This window comes from Pipra filicauda, unplaced genomic scaffold, assembly GCF_003945595.2.
Source record: "Pipra filicauda isolate LSUMZ 115617 unplaced genomic scaffold, ASM394559v2 scaffold4_size7858003_pilon, whole genome shotgun sequence".
Classification (NCBI taxonomy): Eukaryota; Metazoa; Chordata; class Aves; order Passeriformes; family Pipridae; genus Pipra; species Pipra filicauda.
In genome coordinates, this window is record NW_024104643.1 from 1,817,843 (window position 1) to 1,833,963 (window position 16,121).

Genomic DNA, 16,121 nt, shown 5'->3' on the forward strand with positions numbered 1-16,121 from the left:
GGTCTTCAACATGGATTTCCTAGAAGTCAACAGCTTCAGACAGTAAAGGAAAAAGATATAGTATACAGAACAAGTGGTCAAAACATTCTGACACATTCACAAGGTTCTAGAGGAATATCTACCTCATTTAAAAAAAAAAAAAGTCATAAATTGGTAAGTAGTTTACCTTCCCCATTTTTTCAGTCATCTCAAAAGAAAAAAGAAGTTAGAGATTAACTGCAAAATAAATATATATTTATAAAGATAAAATAAATATTGCTAAGAGCTCCAGCAGCTGCATACCTGTGCTGTTTGACTGTTGCCTTTTATGATACATTCTACAAAGAACTTTTGAGCACCCATATTTTCAAGGACAGAAAAACTATGTAAAGATCTATATCTATAAAAAAGTATGTAAAGTGATGTAAAGATCTATAAATATGTAGCCAGATAGTCTACCACTAAACACACATATTTCGACTTAATACACCTAAAAAGTAATTTTACCTCATTCAGTCAAGGAAATTTGCAGTACTTTTTTTCTTCTATAGAGATCAGTAAGAGATATGAATACAAACTAGCATATGCTTGGCTAGAAGTTCTAGGTGAAATATCTTCAAATAGGCATTTTTCTTCTGTCCCTTTGATTTTTATTTTATAATAATTATAAGAAACCTATCTAAACCTAAAAAAGCCCAAAATGAAGAATTAACATGTTTTTCTTGTGTGCTCCTTTACTGGATTGACCTACAGCTCTCCATAGGTAAGTCAATTGATTCCAAAGGCTTCCTTCTCACATCATAGAATCATTAAGATTGGAAAAGACCTCTGAGATCATCAAGTCCAGCCTTTGACCAAACACCACCAAACCATAGCACTAAGTGCCATATCCAGTTATTTCTTGAACAGTTCCAGGGATGGCGACTCCACCACCTTTCTGGGCAGCACAAGGGCATGAGGACACCTCAAAGCCATAGCCTTTCACAGTCACCCTCTGTGGACAGGCATAAGTGTCAAAGAGGAAGATGTGCTCTGACATCCTTAGGCTGCAGCTTTCTGAGAGTCAGTTTGGTCCTTGGGTCAGCAAAATTCACATACAAAAATCCTTCCCTATGTTTATGGAACTTTTAACATATGCATGTAATCCTGCCAATGTTTTCCTGGTCTTCTGTAGTACAAAATAAAATGGGTCAACACAAACCACAACAGGAAACAGCTGGGACAAAAGGTGTGCATGTGGCTCCCCTCCTGGAAAAGAGCATGAATGTGCCCTAGAGATGGATGTAACTTCTTATACATTTTCAGAAGAAGCTCTCTTTTCATCCTGTCATACCTTATAATTAAAAAAAAAAAAATAATTCAGGAGGAGCACAAATACAGGTTGCTGCTCTCACTTCTGTTGACAGAAAGTTACTTAATTTCTTTTTTTTCTCTTTTCCCTTACAAATCCTGATAGCTCACAGACTTGGAGAAGAAGCAAAAACTGGTTCACTGCAAAAATAAAATATGGTCACAGTACTGCTCTGCCTCCTACACAATGACAAGCACAGGACAAATCTGCAAATCTATTTCCAAGGCAATGTGGATTCTAAGCAAAAGCAGGTGGGAATTAACAAAAAAAAAATCATAATAGGAAGCTGTAAGATACATATTGCTTAAACTATAGCCTTTGATAAAGACACTGTCAGTACAAAAGCTTTTAATGACATTGCATTGTCTGAAATCCTTGCAATACTTGACACTGAATTTAAATCTTAGCAAATACATTAAGGATGATTGTGTACTAGCCAGAAAAACCAAACTGTTCCTTCTCAGCTCTTGATGAATCATGTGAATGATGCAGTAGAACAGATAGTGCACTAATGGTCAATACTTTAGGGAAGGTTGCCTTGAGATGACAACTGTACTCCATAATGTGGGATAAAGTAAGGGATCTCCGAAAAAACAATCCCCAAACTTTACAGTGGGCCCAAGCAGATATTTCTCAGTTCATTCCCAAACAACTGTGATTCTCAATCAGAGTCTCACAAATGCAGAAATCAAAACAGGTAAAATAAAAGGAGGAAATAATTGGATAAATGAAGAAAAAAGCAGGTTAAAATCTAAGGAGATGAGGGTGCAAATAGGCTCACACAATGAAATCATATGGGTGTTTTGCAAGTGAAATAAATGAATAATAATGAATTTAGAGCAGTTATGCCTAAATATAGCTGATTTATCAAAGTAATATTTAAAATATTAAAGACAATATAGTATTAGCAATTCTATATAGTATAATAGAGGACATAACACATAATGTTATAAACTGTATGACTGTTAACTTACTGCTGAGGTTTGGTTCCATCTACTTTGGGTTACTCTTGTATATCTGAGCAATAATTTCTTTTTAAACGCATAATGTGAAATTTTACGTTATCGCATTCGAGAATATTTTATGGAGATTTCTGCTCACCAACTTGGATTAGTTGCTGCCTACCAGGATGAGAATATTTCAAATTGCATTCGTTGCTTCTATAATTATTTTAAGTGATTTCTAATCAGAATTTAAGGACCATACCTATAATCTCATTTTTAATTACCAACTGAGGTTTGAAGGACTTTAAGTTGGCTCAAGTAGCCCTGATGTATGCAGCTCATGACTCATTCATGCCAGCCCACCAATTATTCCATCGCGGTGAGGGAAGAGAAACCAACCTCTTTTTTTAAAGAGAAATTAGTCACAAAAATACAACAATCTCGAAATGGCAATATCTTTAAATCTCTATTATATAACATTATGGGTTTGGAACAAGCCAAAAAACCAAATAATTTCAACTATATCGGCAAGTTAATTCATCTAATAGAGACAAGTTTTCATTAACAAGGAAAGTTCTTCAGATCAAGAAAGATCATTTTAACCAAATTTCCAAGATAGGCTGCCTGTCAGAATTAGTCTTAAATTAAAGCTCTCCAGAAGATGTATGCTGTCGACATTGAGTTTGAAAGCCATGAGATTGTGCAAGTTACATATTTTCCAAGGATTAGGCCATGGGTAAGTGTAGATGGAAGATGACTGCTTTTTAAATACAAAATATTTCCCTCTAATCTGGGTGCAGGGAGCCAGAGCCTGTCAGGCATGCCTGAAGGTTTGGTGTAGGGAGGCATGATCTGAGGGGAGGCCTGAGGAGGGCACAGCTTTACCTCCTGAGCCCTTCCATGGTCACTGCCAGTCCAGAGTTCCCTTTGCCCAGATACCGCATGCCACTTTCTCAGTACTGGCAGAGGTATCTTGCCAGAGGTATCTTGCCAGAGGTATCTAGGCAGAGCATGAATGAAGCACTTTTCCCACCAATCTGAAGATCAAGATGTTTAAAAGTGATCCCAGTTTCTTTTAAAACAAAATCTTGCACACAAGTCAGCTAATGAATTTCCAAAGTGTTTTTACTTTTTCCATCCTCCAAATATACTTTTAAAGTTATACATTTTCTTAGACAATGATTAATCCAACAAGAAATTCTTGAGTTTGGGGATAAACGTGATAAAATCTGTGGAATCGACTCGAATCTGTTACAAAAATGGAGTGATCTTGACTTTTCTCTCACCTCATTATATAACAAACTGAATTAGAAAGTCCATATAAAGAAGACAGAATTGTTCCAGGACTTGTCTCCTTGCCTGTGAGTGATTAATATGTAAAGTCAGATTAAAAACATTTTTTTCCTGGCAGGTGAAAACAGAGATACCAGGACCAAATTCATCTCCGATGACAACTCATTAGACTCAATAGACTTACACTTGGACAGCTTTTAACATTGTTTCAAAAACAAGACATAGCAGAAATCTTTCTGCTTTTCAATGAATAAATATTGAACAGGTATTTCTGTCTTCATTTACCTAGATTGCTTTAAAAGAAGTAATTTGAAAAGCTATGAGGCACTTTCTGTTCATTCAAACAAAGAAGGCTTTTATCCTCACACAGCTGTGTCTTCTAAGCTAGGAAATTAATCAGCTATGTGCTGCTAAAGATAAAGTAGTATGTTTTTAACTAATTATGCTGAACAATCCAGCAAAGTGTCTCTGAATAAGAGTGTAAAACACTGTCCCATTTAATATGGTAATGAACAGAAGTGTCATTTACTGTCACTTGCTGCAGGAAGCCACTGGGATACATCTCCTCTGCAGGGCATAAGATTGGGGATCAGGACACTGGGCTTATTTTTTGAGTTCTTTGAAGAAACTCCTCACATATCCTGATCGGATAAAACTGTCTGCTTGAGCTGTTACAAAGCTTAACTTATAAGATAACCCAGTCTTCTCTGAGCAAACACAAAATGCTTAAAAATGTCATTTGGGTGCTTACCGCTGCTCTAAAATTAAAAATTCTTGGTTATTACTGTGGCTGTGGGTTATGTAGTTTCCCACTAGTTTAGCTTAGTTTTTGTTTGAGATGTAGGGAAGACAGAAGTCCTAAAGGTGAATTTCTTGGTGAAATTCCCAGCCCAGTGTCTTAAATAGAGACACACCATGGAGCTGACAAAACTCCATCATTCCCAACAGCATCCAGTGCGGAGATTCTCGTCAACCATAACATAAAAACATCTCCACTAGTTCTATGCTCTCATGCAGGGTGAACACAGGATTTTATCTTTTTCTTTTAAGCAAACTGTTCAACAGTGCGAAGAAATCAATAGCACCTACAAGTCTCACTTTGTATAAGCCACCTTTTGCCATCTAGACACTCTAATAATACACTAAGAATTATGCAGTTTATGTTAATCTACAGTGAGGAATTAATAAGGAATTAATATAGCATAAAACTCTAAAATTAGAAAACTCTAGCAAAACTATACCCCTATGGCGGGGGATTGGAACTAGATGATCTTGAAGGTCCCTTCCAACCCCAACCAGTCTATGATTCTATTGCATATGACAATCATACTCTCACTAGTTCATTTTCACTTTCTGATGAATTCTCCTTAATGACTGATGGAGATTTAGGGGGGTTACATTCACAAAAAACAGTTGACACTCTCATCCATTCTTAACTGTTATGAAGCATAAAGTATTACCTATAAATTCCTCCTATTCTTACACATGGATGCAATTAATAGGAAAAATCTCAAGAGATTATTAGAGCCTCTTTTTTTAAATAGGCTCTTCTCTGATGGTATGAGCAGGCAAGGAAAGCACAGATCTGAGGGGTGGCTGAGAAAGGACTTCTGCTGTATCCTTCCCTAGCCTCAGAGTCTTGGTGTTCTTTTAATGATAAAGGAGAATAATAAAGAGAGACTTTTTATTTTTTTTTTTCCTTTTAAAGAGTATTTTGAGTGTTTTAAATATGCCAGAAAAGTTGAAATATTAGGATTTCCCTAGTGAAGGTGCAGTTGTACAAGTGTTCATGCCAATATAATATATTAGCTCTGTGAAGAACAGCAAAAATGTTATAAAGAACCAGCACATTTCTGCACCTTGACTTTCACATGATTCAGCACACATATATATTGCCTACTAGAATGGTTGCCTTGATGAAACTTAGCATGCCTGAAAACAATAGGATATCTAAAACCAAAAGCATTGCTATGTGCTATGTGCACTTCTGTGGTGTTGTTGGGATGCAGTAGGTCAATTCAAGAGTTCTAAGGATGAAGAAGGGAATGAAAATTCAGCAGAACGTGTGGTTGTATTTGTGCCAATCTTTTTGGCACAGTCAGTTTTCTTATTGCCACCACACTAGATTTAAAATTTTAAATCTATTTCTTTGGATATTTCCCTCTCATTTTTAACAATACTGGTCAAAACTGTGTTCTTATTTATATACAGATGCTCCATTGCTGGGAAAGTGGGGAAGGCAGCAAGCAAACTTATTTTCTTACTTAACTTCTGAAAATATTGAGTATTTTTGATGTTCATGTCATTATAAAGCAATAAAAAGGTGCCTCTTAGAACTAGAAAAGAGAAATGAAATTTGAAACTGCTCCCAATTGTGTTAGTTGTAGAATATATGATTTTATTAGCAAATGCATCAGACCCAGAGAGTCAATTTTGATCCTTTTCACTTCAGTCTGTAATTAGAAGCAGTGTTTTTTGTTGTTGTTGTTGCTGGTGGTAGTTTGTTTGCTTGTTTTCCTGTCTGCTCTCACTTAGCTGAACAATTCCCCTTAGCAGCGAGATGAACTTCTCTGAGGTCATACCATCCACCAACTTCCTGAAGCTGAGATACCGCAAGATGGATTTAACTGCATGATGCTCTGTTCTGTTTCTTCTGTTTTTTAGGGACACATCCCAGCTCAGAGGGACACTTTATTTCAATTAAGATGCTATACTAGGAACCTTGTTTTGAGCCCTTCCAGCAGTTTTCCTTTATGAAAGCAATCTATACCCCAAAGATAACTAGTTGCCATGCAGAAATCAAGTTCTTAAGATAATTTCTTATTTTTTTCCAAAATTTTATGAGTGTGTGTATATGTCTCAGTTATTTTTCTAGTGCTGTGGCCAGGAAGTGGGGAGAAAGACACAAATTATTCATTTTCTTTGTCTGAGTTTGTATTCCCATTTTCAGTCATTTGAAAGACAAAAAATGCCCCATGATTTTTATCACCAGTTATTTTTTTCCAGAGTTTTGTAGACTCTCTAATCTGAATAAGATACTCTTCCTATACCACGCCAGACTCTAGAATTTGGTTTTGAGCACCACTTTCTTTGATGTGAGAAATTTAATGTCTTTGTACACAACTTACTAGTCCTCGGTATTTGTATTTCACTATTTTACTCCTCACTGTGACAGTCAGACCCCCTTCAAGCACTGTCCAGTACTTTTTCCTGCTCTTCAAATACACATCTATGGCATTAGTTAAACCTAAACATCTCTTAAGACCTACCTAATTGCAGTTCTAAGACTTGTATCATCATCAATAACCTTCTTTTCTCAAGTTATAAACAGGGTCTCTTGAAAAATTCAGGAAGTGAACTATTCTAGAGAAATTTCCCCAGTCAAAAGGATGGTCTTATTATACAGTTATGAGGAACTGCCACCATTTGAATAATTGATCTGGGCAAAAGGCAACATCCATATATATTAGCTATCCCATGGTGGTTTTGGTCTGTACATTTCTAATTCCAAATCATGGACTTTGCCTTAATCATGCAATTAAACATAGTAATTTACGTGTGTTCTCTATTATGAGTCGATAACATAAACAACACAAACCCAAAAAGAGTAAAGCTATCTGAAGACTACAACTTAAAAATAAGAGAAATGCAGAGCAGATATATTACGGAAAAATAATACAGCTTTTCTGTAGAGGTCCTAGCACAGTACTCCCTTCAGTGCCAAATCCTTCTGGAAGATCATCAGCAGAAATGTAGTGAAACTCTTTCCCTCTAAGCATTTTCTGTTCTCTACATTCTTTCATTTTCCCCCACTCCAAATCTTACAAATCGGCATCAATATTCATTTGTATTTATTGATACTGGCGCTGCTAACTCTTTCCATTTAATTAATTGGTTTGGTGTGTTTCAACACTGGTTGACTCAAGTCCCAACTTCCATTAATCTTCCCTGTTGACCATGACAAAAATCTCATAAATTTCCCCACACACACAAATGGCAGATAATTTTTCAACTTCATTTCATGTTACTTGTGCAGGAGAAGCTCCTTGTTCCTTTGATAAAGGGTGGCGCTTGTTAAACAACAAGGCAGCATTTAAAAAGCAAGTGAATGCTTTGGGTTTTGTTAGATCAGGTAGTCTCCAAAATAACTTGACAGAGGGCAAAGCCTGAACTGACTGCCAAAAAGAATATAGTTTTGGAACAATTGCAGAACTGTGTTTCTCTCTTGCATAGATTTCTTTGTTATCAGCCGCAATACTAAAGCAAGTTCGCGGAGCGTTTGTAGAAATTTTTCTTCCATACTGAAAACAAGAAGGGAGCTGTTCAAGGCCACAATTCCAAAAAGAGTTCTTAGAGAGCCTGCCAGCTGAATTCCCTGATAAACATGATTTTGCAATAACATTACCTAACAGTGTTTTGAGGCCTGCAGAACTGAGTGGTGTCACCCATGGTGAACACATTTTCCGCTGGTCCGTTCAGAGGAAACTCTTTCCTCTCCTCCCTTCCAGCTTTAGGAAGTTGAAGAAAGAACAGAGCAGACATATGTATTCATCTCCATGGCAGAAAGAAGTTTGGATGTAAAGGCCAGACAACTGTGTGCCTTGGGATGAAGGAACAGTGAAATCCACAAGGCAGCTTTTGGAAAAGAGTTCAGAGACTTTCTAAAATAGCTTCATTAACTTCATCTTTGTAAAACTGCTTTTGTGTAGAGAAGTTTTATGCTGCCATAAGAAGACAGAACGCAACAGTGGAGACATGGTTAGGACAATCAGACTCATGATCTGTTATTAGCCAAGATGTAGATACCTAGTCCTAATATGCAAGATATTTCTTCTTTAATAGAGAAAAGGATGAGAATAAATAGTCTGTTCCTATTAAATTAAGTATAAATGATCAAATTTCCAGCTCCACTTTTCTGCTCAAGTCACTGTTTTCCCCACACCACCAAATCCTTCTAGTTGATCATCAGCAGAAGGTGTTGTGAAACTCTTTAGCTATCATTAGCTAAGCAGAGGATAGTTAGTACTAACTGTATGCAGGATATTTCCTTTTTAATGATATGACAAGAATAAACAGCCTATGGCCATTACACTAGATATTAGCTATCAACTTCCACTTTCTCCCTGGGAATTTTCACTCACTTCACACCCTGTAAAAGTCTAGACAGCTCTGGAGTAATCATCCTTTTGGGAAGTTGTATCGGATCATAGGTTAACCAAACAGTAGTGCTCAGGTTCACGTGAAACAGCATCACTATTTTATTATACAAGACAAACTTTTTCTGGCAGAATTAAAAAGGGAAAAATAGTTTTCTGTGGCATAGGAGGAATTTATTACTTAGCCAGAAATTTTAATTCAGGTGACAATGGAAACCTACCCAGTTTTTGGAAGTGATATGCTTTTAAAACTTATATAGTTTGATTTTATCCCATTTTACCTTGTGGAAAAAATAACTTGTAGGGAAGCTTTCAGAAAAAGTTGAAGAATGAAATTTAGATGCTTCAGTAAAGCTACAAGCACCTGAAAACAGCATCAGAATGATAATTGTTTTTCAAAACTTAAACGGAGTAGGCAATGCACACATTGCTGCAGTTCGAAAAAACATTATTTCTGAAACAGGCAATCAAAGAAATCATGCCCAATTTCACAGTGCTAGTAGAAATTATTTTTGCCAAGATTATCCCTTGCTACTTACTAGTTCATACAGCATTTCCTTCAGGCAAATCCAGGCACATCAGGAGGACTGAGAGTAGTTCATGTGCCAGCAGTCCTGCCAACTAGACCAAAACCTGAATGTGCTGAGTTTACAGAGCGAAAAAGGGTCCAGACAGATTCTACAGACTGCAACTGAAGGGATGTGTTACATCTGAAGACGGAGAAAGAGAGAGGGAAGGGAAGGGAAGGGTCTGATCATACATCATCATACAAATTGAGATGCTCTCAATTTCATTGCTTAGCTCCAAAGACAGTGCTAGGCAGGGTCAAATTTTGGGAAACCTGATTTAGCCTCTGTCTAACCTGTTTTAGGGCAATATTTTTGGAGTTAGGCAATGCATGCTAGCCAAAGGAAGATTTTGCTGTGTGACAATGTTCAGCGCCCTGGGAAGAAAACGCTTTTGACTTCAGAAGACAAACACTTTCCTTTTCCTTTCTCCACATCATCTAGAGTTTAGAAATTAATCCTTAAGCTTTTTACTAAGTGTTACCTTGTCTACACTGATAAAATGTTTCTCCACTCCCACTGATACAACTCTTTTATTAAAAACTGGATGCTTTACTTCTCTTTAATGGTCAGATAGTATCTCCATAATCCCTAGTACCATCTGTATTGTATACAGTTGTGCTGATGGTAGCAGAGCTGACTGACTCTCTGCATCATATGCGTTTTGATCACACCACACAGGAACTTCAAATGTGATGCTGGGAGAAAGGAAGAGAGACGTAATCCAAATGAAAGTTAATTTATCCTGTCCAAGTCCAGTCTTTCCCTAAGGCAGAGCAGCAGTATAATACAGAGACAAGCTAACTCCCTTTCCCAGAACGACAAAAAGCACAAACAGAAAAAGCCCTATGAAGTCATATGGTTCCCTGACTTAGCACTACAGAATTGTCCTTTACAGTATATTGTATGCTGCGGTTTTAACTTATACAACCACTGAAAAAAACGACATTTCCCTTAGGTATTTATTCTGCAAACTACTAGGCTACATTCTGAGGAAATAAAGGGATAATAATAGCAAAAGCTTGCCATCTGTCAGATTTTAAAAGTCGTATATAAAAAATTAAAGAGAGATCTACATTAAAAGGTCATGAAGTCTAACACTCCAAAGTCTAGAAATGCAGAAATTAATGCTGGAGTACTCAACATCATTCACATCTACCTCATGATGTAATATCCAATTAAACAATTCTATGTTTTTTTTTTCCTCTGCCTCACTTAATGAGCTGACTGTGATTGTTTTCCCTTCTCCTCATTTTTCAGGTTTTGGATTCAGGAACTACACATAAACCAAATTGTTCTGAAGTTTAATCTCCTTAAAGGTTTTTCTGTTGTACTCTCCACAATACCATTTGGATGTTTCACTCATGCTATGCTCGGGGCAACCTTGAGAGCTGTCAAGAGCACTGTTAATTCCCTCTGCTAGCCAAAGAACTCAGGCGTGGAGTGCTCCCAACATTTGGGTGCTCAGTCTGAAATGAGCCTAAATGTTGAAAGTACTCAGACTTAAGCACGGTCATATCCACTCCAAGTGTAGCTGCTACTGCAACCATTGTAGTGAAGTACATATGGTTCTCCTGGAATGCAAAGTACATGTCCTAGGTCAGGCCAAGGGATGAAAACACTGAGTATCAGTGCAAACCGCTGGCTTAACACTGGATAGATCAACACCTCAGATTCCATAGACTGATCCCAGTCCATTTATGGGGTTCTGTAGCCTCATGTTCCCAGCACAACATCTAAGAGCAAAATTCACAGACTTGTTAATTCAAAAACCCTCAATGGAACTATTTCCCATTGCATGAAATAAACACATATTTATTGAACTAGAGAAACAGAAAAAACCTCAAACTTAATAAATGGGCATTCATGGACATGCAGTTATGTGCAATAGGTGCAAAACCAAGAGATCTAAGTTCTGATACTACTACCACTGAATGTTTTAAGTATTTTAGTCAGAGTGGGGAAAATTCAGCAGAAATCACTGAGCTTTTTCAGCCAAAGAATACCCTTTATTAAAGTCATTACAGTACAGCGCCTGGTTTAATAATTAAAGCTACATTTCCCACACTTAAGTGCATATTCTAGAGGCTGGAATTTGGGAAAAGTACTGGTGGCAGTGCCTTTGCCAGTGTGTTGTGCAAAGCTTAATCTAATAGGTGGGCTCTGAAATAGCTACCTAAAAAAAAAGACAGGCAAAAGAATAGCAATTTGTGAATCTTCACAAGATTTAGTTGTAAGGTGCATAGGTAGTTATTCAGCACTGTCAAGATTTATGACACTTAGCTAGAATAGGGAAATCACTGTCACAGGTATAGGTGTCTGGGGACTAAGCGTGAGGTCCACTATCAAGGTGTGGACAAATTCAGTATAGTGTTAAGGTTGACACTAGTCTGTCCCACCGCATCTAGATCTATTGGACAGCATTCTCTCAATGGCTTATTGTTACCAATAAATTTTTGTGTATGCCATCATGGTGTTCCCAGTTTTCTTGAAATGAAATTCTCTTAACAATCCCAACTGCACATGTGAGAGTATGATCCAGATCATAACTGGACCAAACTTTTGACTTCTCATGTAGATATGATAATTTTTGGCTTGAGAACTGGTACTGTCTATCAAACACAGCAAAAGCACAGAATGTCAAACAGATATCAATGCAGAACACTGCGAGTGTTTATATACTCTAATATGCTGTAACACATGAGCTTTAATTTAATCCTGATGTGTATCTGGTGTCTGAGCTCTTGGTAGGAATCGAGACCCTCCTGGGTCTTTGATCAGGTGCAATCATATCTAAAGGAGATCATTCTGCCACATCATCATTATTATTATCTCTATAAATAGAGAAAACTGGCAGGGGTAGCATATGTTGCAAAGTCACGGACACCTGGCCTATATTGGAAAGAAAAGTACAGCAAAATGCCCTGGATCTGGGGTCCAGTGCCAGGCTCTATAGAAGAGTGTGCTTTACTGGGAATAGACTTTCGTGCTTTGTTCCCCACCTGCTCCAAGCTTGATTCAGCATGCCCATGCTACTCAACCTGCCTCTGTCCTTCTCCTGGTTGCTCCTAAGACATATCTCCTCACTTCATTAGTCACAGAAGTACTCTAATTTCTCATCCTACTCCTGGTCATTTTGCATAACCAACTCCCCTCTCCTTGTGTGCATTGCTGCTCACTATCACACTGCCTTCTCTCTCATTCAGTAGTCTTATTAACTAGTCTCATTTTCCTTTTCTGGTAGCTTGATTTATTTTCCTTGTCTTCCACCCTAGACATCCAGTTGTATTCTAAAATCTGTATCAATTTCAGTTATCTCCTTCAGCTTCACCCCCCACTATCACTGCCTGAGAAGCTCTCCTGCTGGCACTGAAGTTTCTTTTCAGACCCTTATCTTCTTTTTTCCAATTTCACCAGTCCCTAGATCACTCTCCTAAATCACTCTCCAAGCTGTTTGGCAGATCAAGCACATTGATTGTTCTCAGGGATTCCTGGTCTTGCCTGGAAACATTTAAATGTCTGACAAAAGCTCCATGCCAAACTCCCAGTTTTGCTCCCCAGTCTGACTCACAGCCTAAGTTCCTTACTCTGTTTGCCACCCACCTTTTCAGTGTCTCTGTCTCAGCTCTGCCTTGTCCCCTGTGCATAGGATCTGGTTAGTTTAATCTTGCAAACTGCTAGATCAAGGGTCAGGAAGAGAACTGGAGAAACACACAACCCACCCAGTGTGGGGGTGTAGACCATGCACAATCACTGCAGGCCAGAGCTACAATGGCAGGAAGAAAACCCACCCCCCCCCCCCCCCCCCTCACATTCAGAGAAAATGACACTTTCAGGGCATTTATACTCTGGAATTTCAAGACATGTGAGCTGTCTGCATTGACTTATCAGTGTGTGTGTGGGTTTTCATGTATAAAGAAGTTGCTCCTCACTAAATGACAAATTTGACTCCAAGCCAAGAATTGCTGGAGTTTCTAAGCAAAAAGAATAGTTCTGAAAATGTATATTCCTTCCAAGCTTTCTCTATTCTGATCTCCTTTAAAAAAGAGAAGTTAGTGGTTTATAAGAACCTTGAACATTCTTCTAAGCATTCTACCAGTCATCTACAATAGAAAAAAATAAGTTACGGGGAAAAAAATTCCAACAATCTCATAATGCTTCCCACAGAGAGCAATTATCCAAGGATTAGATCTTAAAGATCAAACTAGAGAACAAGATACAAGAAAAACCTTCCCTAACATGCTCAAGGACTAACCTCTTATGAGTTCAATGGAACACCTGGCAGCATGTGAGTATGATGAATGCTCAAAATAATGATAACCAATTCAAAGGTCAAATACTGGAAAAGTAAAAATCAAGTAGTTATTGTCTTTGATTTGTTTTACCCCATTCATATAAATTTAGCGCACAAGGGCAAATACGAAAGTTCTAGTTGAATAGAAAGAACTGTGTGCAGAAGGCCATGCGTGCAATTTCTTAAATCCACAGACATGTTTATCCAGCATTTTTTCTACTTCTGCAAGGTATATACCAGGCTATTTTAAAACGGTAATTTTGGTGGTTTCCCCTGCAACTGCCTTTTTTTCCCCACAAGTTTTAATTAAATATAAAAAGAAAAATAGCAATTGGGCTAAATAACATGCTGTGAGAGTAAAGCTACCCTGTAGTCAAAGATAAATAATAATGTAAGACCAAAAATGCTAATGACATACTATGAATGTAGCGATCAGCTGATTAGCCATTTAATTTCTCATTTGAAATCAAATTTGCATACCTAACTTATCAATTCTGATGTGGCAGTAACATTAAAATTAAATATGTGTTTTGGTATTTCAGTAAATGACAGCCATTGGTTAAATTGCAATAATACTAGCCTTTGGGACAAACATGTAGAGCACATTGCCTAATTCATTTCATTTTTAAATGAACAAAGTCTGACTCTGAATGCCCTGCTTTTCTACAAATATGCCTGGAAGGGCTTAACTTTGGCAGCTGCAAAAATAAGCCCCATTTATAACGTCAAAACCCAACTTCTGAAGAAGAAGAGTACTGTTCAGAGAGAACAGTAGCTCCCCGGAGAGGATGCGTGTTTCAGATGTGGCTTGTACAGAGTTGCTCACAAGACATGTTAGGCCTCCATGCAACAGTCTTTCTAGCAACTAATATCTTGTAACGTTACACTCTCAAGAAGGAAATATGAGGTTTCTAAGGCTTTTTAAATGAAAAAAGAACAACCAAAAAACTTCCCTGACAATTAAGGGCTTATGTAATATTTAATTATTTATGTTCAGAAAAATGACCACCATAGATCATAAATCCATGTAATTTGCGTTAATATCCACTTTATTGCTGAAGCTGTTGAATGACTTCAGGGACATCAAGAGTAAAGTTATCTCTTCTGATGCATTTTTCAGTACTGCTAATTAATGCACTGTTGATTAGGAACATGTGTCTGAGATAATGATACTTTTAACAACTTTTTCATTATAAATTCCTATTTATAAATCTGGGAGTGGAAAAACATTACAATCCATCATGGATAGATTATCACTGCTTTTTAAATATGGATGAAAAATAATAAGGAAGAGTAAAAATTTTTTTTCTTTTTTTGCTCAAGTGACTAGTATTGATTGGACTTCCCCGCATACAGGTTACCCTTTCTTACGTTTCCTTTTTGTGACAAAGATACTTGCCATTTGTGAAATGTTATTTCATAACATTCATAACATTAATTGTGAATGTTATTTCACAATAACATTGTGATACAGAAAAGAAAAAGAAGAACCTGGCAGATTGGAACACTATCTGCTACTGCAGATTTGGAATGATGGAAACACAGCTTAAAGAGATGTAGAAACAAACCACAGTGCAGGCTGCATGGTAAAACCTGCATGCAGAAATCACATAACTATTGTCATATTGGGCTGTGGGTTAGAGCGTGATTATCTTTGCTAACAGCACATATATATATATATGTGCCCAGGTATACACAAGGATGGAGAAAATATTCTTTGTCCTGTGATATTTAAGTCTTTTTGACACTTCTGTTGCTACTTATCATGGTTATTTCTTCCATCTGCACAGCAATATGCTGTGTGTCAATTTGTGAAAGCTATAGGATATCACCACCTACGTAAATGAGAACATAAATGGGAACATTTATGGATTGAAAAAAAGGGACTGAAATGCTGCATTAATTTTGCCTTTATTTCTTACTGAGTTTCACATACCTGTTTTCCCAGAATTTACAGTTTTTCAGCATAGAGCACTTTCTGTGTTGCCAGAAGCCTGCCGTTTCAGAGACAAGGTTTGTTATAGGTTTATTTACTTTCACTTTTTAAGTTCTTGAAAAAACTCAACAACTTTTCTATTTGTCAAACATTGCCATGCCATAAAAATTAGTTTGGTGGATGTGGGTATTAACGTGCTTCAATTTTTCTAACATATGTTTATGTCAAAATGGTGTATATACATTCCACTTGCAGTTAAGGAAAAAACTTGGCTTTGAACGGGCTTAGAGGATTAAAGAACACATTTCGGAATAGAAAGTAAGGATACTCAAAGCTCGCAGAGTACCCTGCCTTCTGGGCTCTTCATCAGCCTTCTGTTAATAGCAGACTTCTGCTTTTGGCAGCAGTTAGGAGGATAATTTAATAAAGAAAAGTCCTGTCAGAAAACTGTAAGACTGATGTTTTTTGAACTAGGTGTTGCTCTTGGAGAATATTACACAAGACATAGGTTGATCATCTTGACTCTCCCTCTGAACAAAGTATTGTGGAAAGAATTCATACTCTGACCATCAGCTCCCCACCTAACAGCCCTCAAGGACGTC

At 37.3% G+C, this 16,121-nt stretch overlaps 1 long non-coding RNA gene across 5 annotated transcripts in view; it reads left to right on the forward strand.

Annotated features, from left to right (window-relative positions):
• The window catches only part of LOC120324345, a 141,115-nt gene that overhangs the window by 97,620 nt on the left and 27,374 nt on the right, over window positions 1–16,121 (forward strand). For 4 of the 5 annotated variants that reach the window (XR_005565591.1, XR_005565594.1, XR_005565593.1 and 1 more), the window contains exons 1-2: window positions 13,099–13,577; window positions 15,532–15,596. The exons of the other annotated variant lie outside the window; for it this stretch is intronic. This is a non-coding gene — a long non-coding RNA (uncharacterized LOC120324345). Of the gene's footprint in view, window positions 1–13,098; window positions 13,578–15,531; window positions 15,597–16,121 lie in introns of those variants that run through there. 5 annotated transcript variants of the gene reach the window in all.